The following is a 9,992-nucleotide window of genomic DNA, read 5'->3' on the forward strand; positions in this document are numbered from 1 at the left end:
GCAGAGTAGGCTTTCTTCTCTCGCGTTGGCTATTCGTGATTGGAATTCATGAGCACTCTCAAATCCATTTTTGGTAAATCCTGTAGCAGGTCTTGTTTGCTGTTTACCAAATATTCTGCCAGGCTTCTTCTTTCATTGTGATGCATTCCCATTTCTTTACTACCCACAAGGGGCTAAACATAGAAGGGACAAACAAGGACAGATATAGGTATTAAGTCGATTACATCGACCCCAGTGCGTAACTGTCACTTAATTTATCGACCCCGAAAGGATGAAAGGTAAAGTCGACCTCGGCGGAATTTGAACTCACAACGTAACGGCAGACGAAATACCGCTAAGCATTTCGCCCGGCATGCTAACGTTTCTGCCAGCTCACCGCCTTTGTGATGCATTCCTGTACGCCGGTCAGCCTACGCACACCTTTACACCTCTACATTATCATCGCTACGATGTGGTGAAAACTCACAGCTTATTTTGCTGGGTATGATGGAAAGTGTCAGCTATCCACAGCCAGCAGACAAAGGTGACGCTTGTTTTACTGGTCATGTTTCAAGAACCCTGAGAAGATTTCTTGCACTTCCAAGCAATGCTGGTTTTTGTAGGTGTTCTACCTTCACACTTGCACCGAACTTTTTCGGCCATGTTTGTAGTTGAGTGCAGAAACTTCCAAGCGCACCAATTACTATTGGTATCACGTCTGCTCTCTTCATTGACCCAAAACTTCGTATTTCCCACTTCAAATCGTCATAGTTGTTTGCTCTTTGTAGGCCGTGATTTCCACAGAGCTGCCGATAGATCATTCTTGCCACATTGCCATGGCGTCTTTTGTATTCACATTGTGCCAATTTCGGGCATTCGCTAATGATGTGCCATACCGTTTCACTCCTCTCAACACACATTTTGCATTTGATTATGATAATAATAATAATAATTATTATTATTATTGTTGTTGTTGTTGTTGTTGTTGTTGTTGCTGTTGTTGTTGTTGTTGTTGTTTTGTTGTTATTATTATTATTATTATTATTATTATTATTATTATTATTATTATTATTATTATTATTATTATCGTCATTGAGTGAGGGAGCAGCGCATGCCTTCAAAGTGACACTAGGGTACAAATATACAAAGCCCTGTATACCCATCATGACTACCCGTCTGATAAGGGTACACCAGGCACATGCATCACAACCATATGTGCGCGACATGGTGATCTCATATCAAGATAAACACCTTGCAGGTGGGGCCCAGTTACAATTTTCTTCAGGTCGAGTAGCCCATCCCTCTCAAAAGGTCGCTAAATAAGGTTTGTTTAAGGATGTTGAGCGAAACACCCATGTTTCCAAATTATCCAAACCCAAAGAATTCCTCTCAACACATAGCTATGATGCTCCTCCACTACTTCTGCTCGTGATCAGAGATGCACATATCGTCAGTCACTAAGGGACATGCTCAACAGGTTAAGGTAAAAAAACTGACAAGCAAATCTGAGGTATTGAGCAGAATATTTTACTACTACTACTACTACTACTACTACTACTACTACTACTACTACTACTACTACTACTACTATTGTTGTTGTTGTTGTATAAAAGATCGTGGGTAAGGCCAAAACAATGCGAAGTAAATGCAAGTAAAATCACAAGAAAACAAATATATGAATTAATGTAGACTTACCTTTATTCAATATTTTGGGGTTATGACCCCATTTTCAAATAATTGACGAATGTTGTCGATGTGCGTGTGTGGAGTGGACATGCGCAGAAGGGTGTTGCCATAGTAACCCCGAAATATTGAATACAAGTTAAGTCTACATTAATTGCCATAATTGTTTTCTTGTGATTTTCCTTGCATTTACTTCGCATTGTTTTGGCCTTACTCACAATTCTTTATACAATATATTCTACACAATGCTTCATAGTAATTATTTCATAACTAGAATTATCTTTTATATTTTACTTGTTTCAGTCATTAGACTGCGGCCATGCAGGGGCAATGCCTTGAAGAAATTTCGTCTGTCTTTACGTTCCGAGTTTAAATATTGCCGACGTCGACTTTGCCTTTCATCCTTTCGGGGTCATTTAAATAAGTACCAGTTACGCACTGGGGTCGATGTTATCGACTTAACCCCTTTCTCTGTTCTTGTTTGTCCCCCTCTATGTTTAGCCCCACAGTTGGCAATAAAGAAATAAATATTTATACGTATTAAGACAGCGAGCTGGCTGAAGCGTTAGCACGCCGGGCGAAATGCTTTGCGGTATTTCGTCCGCCGCTGCGTTCTGAGTTCAAATTCCGCCGAGGTCGACTTTGCCTTTTATCCTTTCGGGGTCGATAAATTAAGTACCAGTCAAGCACTGGGGTCGATGTAATCGACTTAATTCGTTTGTCTGCCCTTGTTTGTCCCACCTGTGTTTAGCCCCTTGTGGGTAGTAAAGAAATAGGTATTTCGTATGCCGTTACGTTCTGAGTTCAAATTCCGCCGCGGTCGACTTTGCATTTCATCCTTTCGGGGTCAATTAAATAAGTACCAGTTACACGCTGGGGTCGATGTTATCGACTTAACTCCTTTCTCTGTTCTTGTTTGTCCCCCTCTATGTTAGCCCCCTGTGGGCAATAAAGAAATAAATATTTATACGTATTGCATGTCGGATGACCGCCTATGAAGTAACAGGACGAAATGTTCACCGCAATCATAGCACCAATGGCATCCGCAGGGTATACGAATGAGCTCCACCCGAGTTCGTTACCAAATATAAAAGTAAAAAATTAAAAAAAAACAAAGATTTTTTTTTATGTAAACAAAAACAAAGACAAAATAACACAAAACAAAACTGGCGAAGTTTAGTAATTATGTTGTCAAGTTTAGACATTTGTGTTTGTAAAGTGGATTACATGAAAAGAATTAAGTCTGAGAATATTAATTTAAAGGAAAAAAGAAAAAGAGGAAATTGTATGAAGAGCGACGCCATCACAGTGATACCATTATGATGGAAGGAAGAGTGACGCCACCACCACCACCACCACCACCACTACCACCGCCACTACCACCACCACCACTACCACCACCACTACCAAGAACAACAACACAAATGCTACTAAGACCACTGCTACTGCCACCAGCACCACCGACACCACAAGCAATACAACCATCATATCAACAACAACAACAGCAGCAATAGTAGCAGCACCACTACTACACACTGTTACCACTACAACCACCATCACCCCCCAACCACAACCACCACCATCACTAACACTACCACAATGAAAACCACTACCACCAGCAATAACAATAATACCACCACCATCAACAACCACCATCACCACCACCTTCATCATCATCATCATCTTCATCATCATCATCATCATAATCATCGTCATAATCATCGTCATCATCATCATCATCATCATCATCATCATCATCATCATCATCGTCATCATAATCATCGTCATCATCATCATCATCATCATCATCATCATCATCATCATCGTCATCATAATCAACGTCATCATCATCATCCTCATCATCATCATCATCTTCATCATCATCATCATCATAATCATCGTCATAATCATCGTCATCATCATCATCATCATCATCATCATCATCATCATCATCATCGTCATCATAATCATCGTCATCATCATCATCATCATCATCATCATCATCATCATCATCGTCATCATAATCAACGTCATCATCATCATCATCATCATCATCATCATCGTCATCGTCATCATCGTCATCATCATCATCATCATCATCATCATCATCATCATCATCATCATCATCATCGTCGTCATCATAATCATCGTCATCATCATCATCATCATCATCATCATCATCATCATCGTCATCATAATCATCGTCATCATCATCATCACCATCATCATCATCATCATCATCATCATAATTATCATCATCATCATCATCGTCGTCGTCGTCGTCGTCATCATCATCATCATAATTATCATCATCATCATCATCATCATCGTCGTCGTCGTTCATCAGCATCAGCATCAGCATCAACAGCAGCAGCAGCAGCAGTATCGACTATAGCACTATCATGAGTAGCACTGGCGAAGAAATGGACGCAATGCGTGGCAAAAAACTGTGCATCCTTGCTCAGAAAATTAGCACAGCAAATAAAAATAATAATAATAATAATAATAATAATAATAATAATAATAAGAAGAAGAAGAAGAAGAAGAAGAAGAAGAAAAAGAAAGTGTATTTCACCTGAACTGTACGCAACCGGAGCCACGTTCTGGTGCCTTCCATATTACCGAAATACCCTTCTTGGGTAGTAGGAATCTATGTATGAGAACTGTGTGGTTACACTGTCTGGCAATCTGTAGAAGATCTTCATTGTTTTTCAACTGTAATTAGTCAAAAAGGAGGGTGTGTTAATTAATGACGTTTGGTTCACCTGGTGCAGTAGTGATGCGATCTCACTTTCACACACACGCACGCTCACACATGTACACACACGCACGAATGCACACGAATGCACACATGCTTAGTTAACACTCACACAAACACCAACGCACACACACGTAAATAAATATATAAATAAATGCATAGAATATAAGCACAAAGAAGAGACAGAGATAGAGATAGATAGACAGAAACAGAGAGGCAGACAGACAGATAGATAGATAGATAGATAGATAGATAGATAGATATATATATAGATAGATAGATAGATAGATAGATAGATAGATAGACAGACAGACAGATAGATAGATAGATAGACAGACAGACAGATAGATAGATAGATATATAGATAGATAGATAGATAGATAGATAGATAGATAGATAGATAGATAGAGAAGATAGATAGATAGACAGACAGAGAGACAGACAGACAGATAGATAGATAGATAGATAGATAGATAGAAAGAGATAGAGATAGACAGACAGACAGACAGATAGATAGATAGATAGATAGATATATAGATATGTTTCTTTATTAGCCACACAGGGCTGCACACAGATAGAACAAATTACAAGGTAATATAGATAGATAGATAGATAGATAGATAGATAGACAGATAGATAGAAAGAGATAGAGATAGACAGACAGACAGACAGACAGATAGATAGATAGATAGATAGATAGATAGATAGATAGATAGATAGATAGACAGATAGATAGAAAGAGATAGAGATAGACAGACAGACAGACAGATAGATAGATAGATAGATAGATAGATAGATAGATAGATAGATATATAGATAGATAGATAGATATATATATAGATAGATAGATAGATAGATAGATAGATAGATAGATAGATAGACAGAAGGACAGACAGACAGACAGATAGATTGATAGAAATAGATAATTAGGCAGATAAATATAGATAGAAATAGATAGATAGATAGATAGATAGGCAGACAGACAGACAGATAGATAGATAGATAGATAGATAGATAGATAGATAGATATATATATAGATAGATAGATAGATAGATAGATAGATAGATAGATAGATAGATAGATAGATAGACAGAAGGACAGACAGACAGACAGATAGATTGATAGAAATAGATAATTAGGCAGATAAATATAGATAGAAATAGATAGATAGATAGATAGGCAGACAGACAGACAGATAGATAGATAGATAGATAGATAGATAGATAGATAGATAGATAGATAGATAGATAGATAGACAGAAGGACAGACAGACAGACAGATAGATTGATAGAAATAGATAATTAGGCTGATAAATATAGATAGAAATAGATAGATAGATAGATAGATAGATAGATAGATAGAAATAGATAATTAGGCAGATAAATATAGATAGAAATAGATAGATAGATAGAGAGATAGGCAGACAGAAAGAAAGATAGATAGATAGGTACATAAATAGATAGAAATAGGTAGATAGACAGACAGATAGATAGACAAAAAGATAAATAATAGATAGATAGATTAAAGGAGAGAGAGAGAGAGAGAGAGAGAGAGAGAGAGAGAGAGAGAGAGAGAGAGAAATGGAAAGAAAGAGATGGAGTGAGAGTGAATGAGTATTCGATACAATAAGTAGAGTAAGATAATGTATTGGAAGCTGAATTTCCAGGCGCTTATAAAAAAAAAAGAAAAACAACGAAACATTTAAAAAGTTCACAAGTGTTGAATTGTATGGCAAGTATTGATTGGCTAATGGCAAATAACGGAAAGATCGATTGGATAAAATAAAATGGCTATATATTGTTTGCCAGGTGAAAATAACACCTTGTACGTACATAGTAAAAATGATTTAAAAAATAGTGTAGTAAATATGGTTTATACAAAGTAATATAAATTGAAATAAATGCATTCGTAAAAATTGTAATATAATTTCAGAGGAGGCGACTCATAAAAAAAGTTAGGAAATTTGTAACGTCTGGGATCTTAGAAATTAAGAAACAACGTTATATTCGTTTCATGTTGCTTGTAATAATACATTATTTGTTTGATAATACGAAAATTTAGGAGCAGGAATTTCTCTGAATGCCAGCAAAGATGGACAAATTCGAATTTCTCAGTCTCTTGGAACAAAATTGCTTGTTTTTCATTTAAGCAGAGCAGTTTATCGCATTTTGCAGCTAAACTCAGCTTGTGTATAAAGTAATGTTTTAAAGCCCAGAATTGGCCAGCGTATTCTAAAAGCACTTAGACAGTGTGGCCTTCAGGTACCAAAAATATTTAGAAAAAGCTGTATTGTGCCTTCTTCAGGTTTCTCTTAAGGTTACTAGTTTTTAGTAACTTGCTTTCAGTGTGTCCAATATAAGACTAAATGACAATGTGGTCATCAAGAGAAACTTTTAGCTAACTAATGTTCTCAAAAGGCCTTTTCCGTTAAGAGGAAAACAGTAGGGATGTCACAGCTACAAGTAGAAGATGGAATTGTACTATGTGTAAAAGATAGACTCTTGGTATTGAAATTGATGATTGTGGTTGCGAAGTTCTAGAAATAACATTCCTGGTTTTAAAGATAGTTTTACTTTCATTAGAGAGCTTATAACACTTGCGATTTGCCAGGAAATGGAATCAAAGTTTAGAAACTCAGTTGTGATTTGGGAAGACGGATATTTAAGCTGAAGAGGGGGTTAAACTAGAAAATGTTTCCTGACCAGTGATAACTTTTATAGACCCTACTATAATGCATTGAGAAGGCGTGAGTCTGTAAAACGACTCTTACAGCGTGGCGTGTAGCGACATATGATTTGTTGTAAAGTGTTTTCATATGTTGTAATGAGTTGCGAGATATAATAATCCTTTCTACTGGAGGCACAGTAGAAAGGGGCCAGTCGATTACATCGACCCCAGTATTTCACTGGTACTTTAAGTTATCGACCCCGAAAAGATGAAAGGCAAAGTCGACCCCGTGGAAATTTGAATTCAGAACGTGGCGATGGGCGAAATACCTATTTCTTAACTACCCACAAGGGGCCAAACACAGAGAGGACAAACAAGGACAGACAAACGGATTAAGTCGATTATATCGACCCCAGTGCGTAACTGGTACTTATTTAATCGACCCCGAAAAGATGAAAGGCAAAGTCGACCCCGGTGGAATTTGAACTTAGAACGTAGCGATGGGCGAAATACCGTTAAGCATTTCGTCCAGCGCGCTAACGACTCTGCCAGCGCGCCGCCTTATATCGAGATATGATAACGAGTTGGAAGTTGTGATGATATGCTGTAAAAGTAATTTATTTTGTTGTGATTTGATGAGTCATGCATAATCTCTGTTGCAAATTGTTCTTATGTATGTTATTGATATACTTTGTGCTGCATCGCATGTAGATTGTTGTTTATCCACAGGTCAACCTTGATTCAAAAGACCAAGTGTCAAAGACCTTCTAACTGTGACCATCCCATCTTTTATGCTGACAGAGTGTGTTAGGACTAGGCACTCCAATGCATTCTTTCTTAGACTGGTGTGATATTTGGTCACCATTTCTCACGGGTCGACGATGTGAGATACAGTGAATGATGTAGGGAACTGTGACCTGTATTAACTACTATGACAAATATTGTGACATGTATTATGATAGTAATTATTCACGTCTTAGTATGGATTTGAAAGTAATAAAGACGTTGACAACTTCTGACTAAAAGCCACATAGCGAGACAAACATGTGTTAGGAGGTCACGGGATCAAACGGTCAATGGTCCAGGGAGTCAGAATTGCTAGAGCTGCAGGCAAAGTATCATACGAGATTTAGTTACATCTCTTTATGTTCTGAGTTCAAATTCCGCTCAGGTCAACTTCACTCTTCCTATTTCTCGGATAGATAAAATTCTAGTACCAGTCACGAACTGGAGGCGATACAATCAACCAATACCCGTCTCGTTTCTACCCCAACCAGTGTGGTCCTTCATTCGTGTCAGAAATCAGCTGACATGCCCTTGGTGATGGTAACCTCCATGTAAAACAGAGATTAATACTTGTGCAGTAGTTTTGACAACAAACAGGGTACCATTGTTTTCCTTAGGGGGCTTCAGTAAACTACCAGTTTTAATCAGGTCAGATGAAGGGGTCAAAGATTAGTTACTTAAACATACCCCTTAGGAGTCTGTTTAATATCTAGACTGTAGCACTTGCGAAAATAAACGACTTTTTTTTTACTTTATTCCTTTCTAAATTAATTTTTTCAAGGAAATAATTATATTTCATTTTGATAATCATAATTAGCACAGTTAACTTTATCCCTGTGTGTGTGTGTGTGTGTAATATAATAAAATGTTGTTGTTGTTGTAAAAAGTCACCCAAGATGTTTGTCTTTTAAACAGATAAAGCATGCACCCCGTAATTAAGCGAGGGTGGGCAAAGAACTTTACGGTCCTTTACCCGTCTCCTCAAGCGGCTTATACATGTGCGTGTGCGTACGTGTGTGTGTGCGTGCGTGTGTGTGCGTGTGTGGACATAGTAGTGTACCTGTGTGAATATAAGTGCCTGTGTGTATGTTTGTGAGGATGTGTACACGGATGTAAATATATTTATGCGTGTATGTCCATGTATGTGTGTGTGCGTGCGCGCGCCTTTGTGTATATAAGTGAGTGTGTGTCTACGTGTTTGTGAGGGTGTATGCACGGATGTACGTATATTTATGTATGTGTGAGTGTGCGTGTATGTGTTTGTTAGTGTCAGTGTGTATGTTGCGCGCGCTCGTATAGTGTGTTTTGTGTGTGTGTGTGTGTGTGCGTGCGTGCGTGTGTGTGTGTGTGTGTGTGTGTGTGTGGTGTGTGTGTGCCTCTGTATATATGCTAGTGTGTGTGTCTGTGTTTGTGGGGTAGTGAGCATGTCTGTACTATATGTATGTGTGCGTATGCGTGTGTTAGTGTGTGTGTATGTCCTTCTGAGTGTATCTGTGCGTGTGTGTGTGTGTGTGTGTGTGTGTGTGGTGGTGTTAAAGCTGTGTGCACGGAGGTTACGTGTGTGTGGGCGTGTGTGGGCGTGTAATGTCGCTGTTGTTTAGTCCCAGCTCCGCCCTATTTGAAAATACCTATGATTAATGTTATTCCAACCGTGACCACCTCGTCGTTTCCTATATGCAGAAAGGCCAGGACCACACCTAAGTTTGTTAATTGCTGGAAGGTTTCAATTAACCTTATAATTCGAATGAGATATTGCTGCTATTTTTAGCAGGTCGAGCGACCACAGAGGTGCTCTTTCGTACATGTTGATGTTGTCGTTCTTTAACTCGAGTTCAACTCAACTGAGTGGATCTATGACCCATGGCATTCCTGCCGTGACCATCACAGCTTGGTATGGTTATGTCTAGGGCGACACTATTTATGGTGGTGTCGAGGAAGGGATTTGAAAGAGGTTGGACTACAACATCTGTCTGTGTGTCTGTCTGTCGGTTTGGCTATGTATTTCTCTCTCTCCCTCTCTCTCTCTCTCTATCTGTCTGTCTGTCTTTCTGCCTGTCTGTCTGTCTGCCTATCTATCTATCTATCTATCTATCTATCTATCTATCTATCTATCTATCT

General features: G+C 38.4%; 1 long non-coding RNA gene across 1 annotated transcript; it reads right to left on the reverse strand.

Moving 5' to 3' along the window:
- Positions 1-457: 457 nt before the first annotated feature.
- Positions 458-3,725, reverse strand: LOC118760991. Its single transcript, XR_004997080.1, has 2 exons — positions 3,692-3,725; positions 458-576 (listed from the first exon to the last, which is right to left on the reverse strand). It is a non-coding gene; the product is annotated as an uncharacterized LOC118760991 (long non-coding RNA).
- Positions 3,726-9,992: the final 6,267 nt, after the last annotated feature.

This window comes from Octopus sinensis, unplaced genomic scaffold (genome assembly GCF_006345805.1).
Source record: "Octopus sinensis unplaced genomic scaffold, ASM634580v1 Contig03276, whole genome shotgun sequence".
NCBI lineage: Eukaryota > Metazoa > Mollusca > Cephalopoda > Octopoda > Octopodidae > Octopus > Octopus sinensis.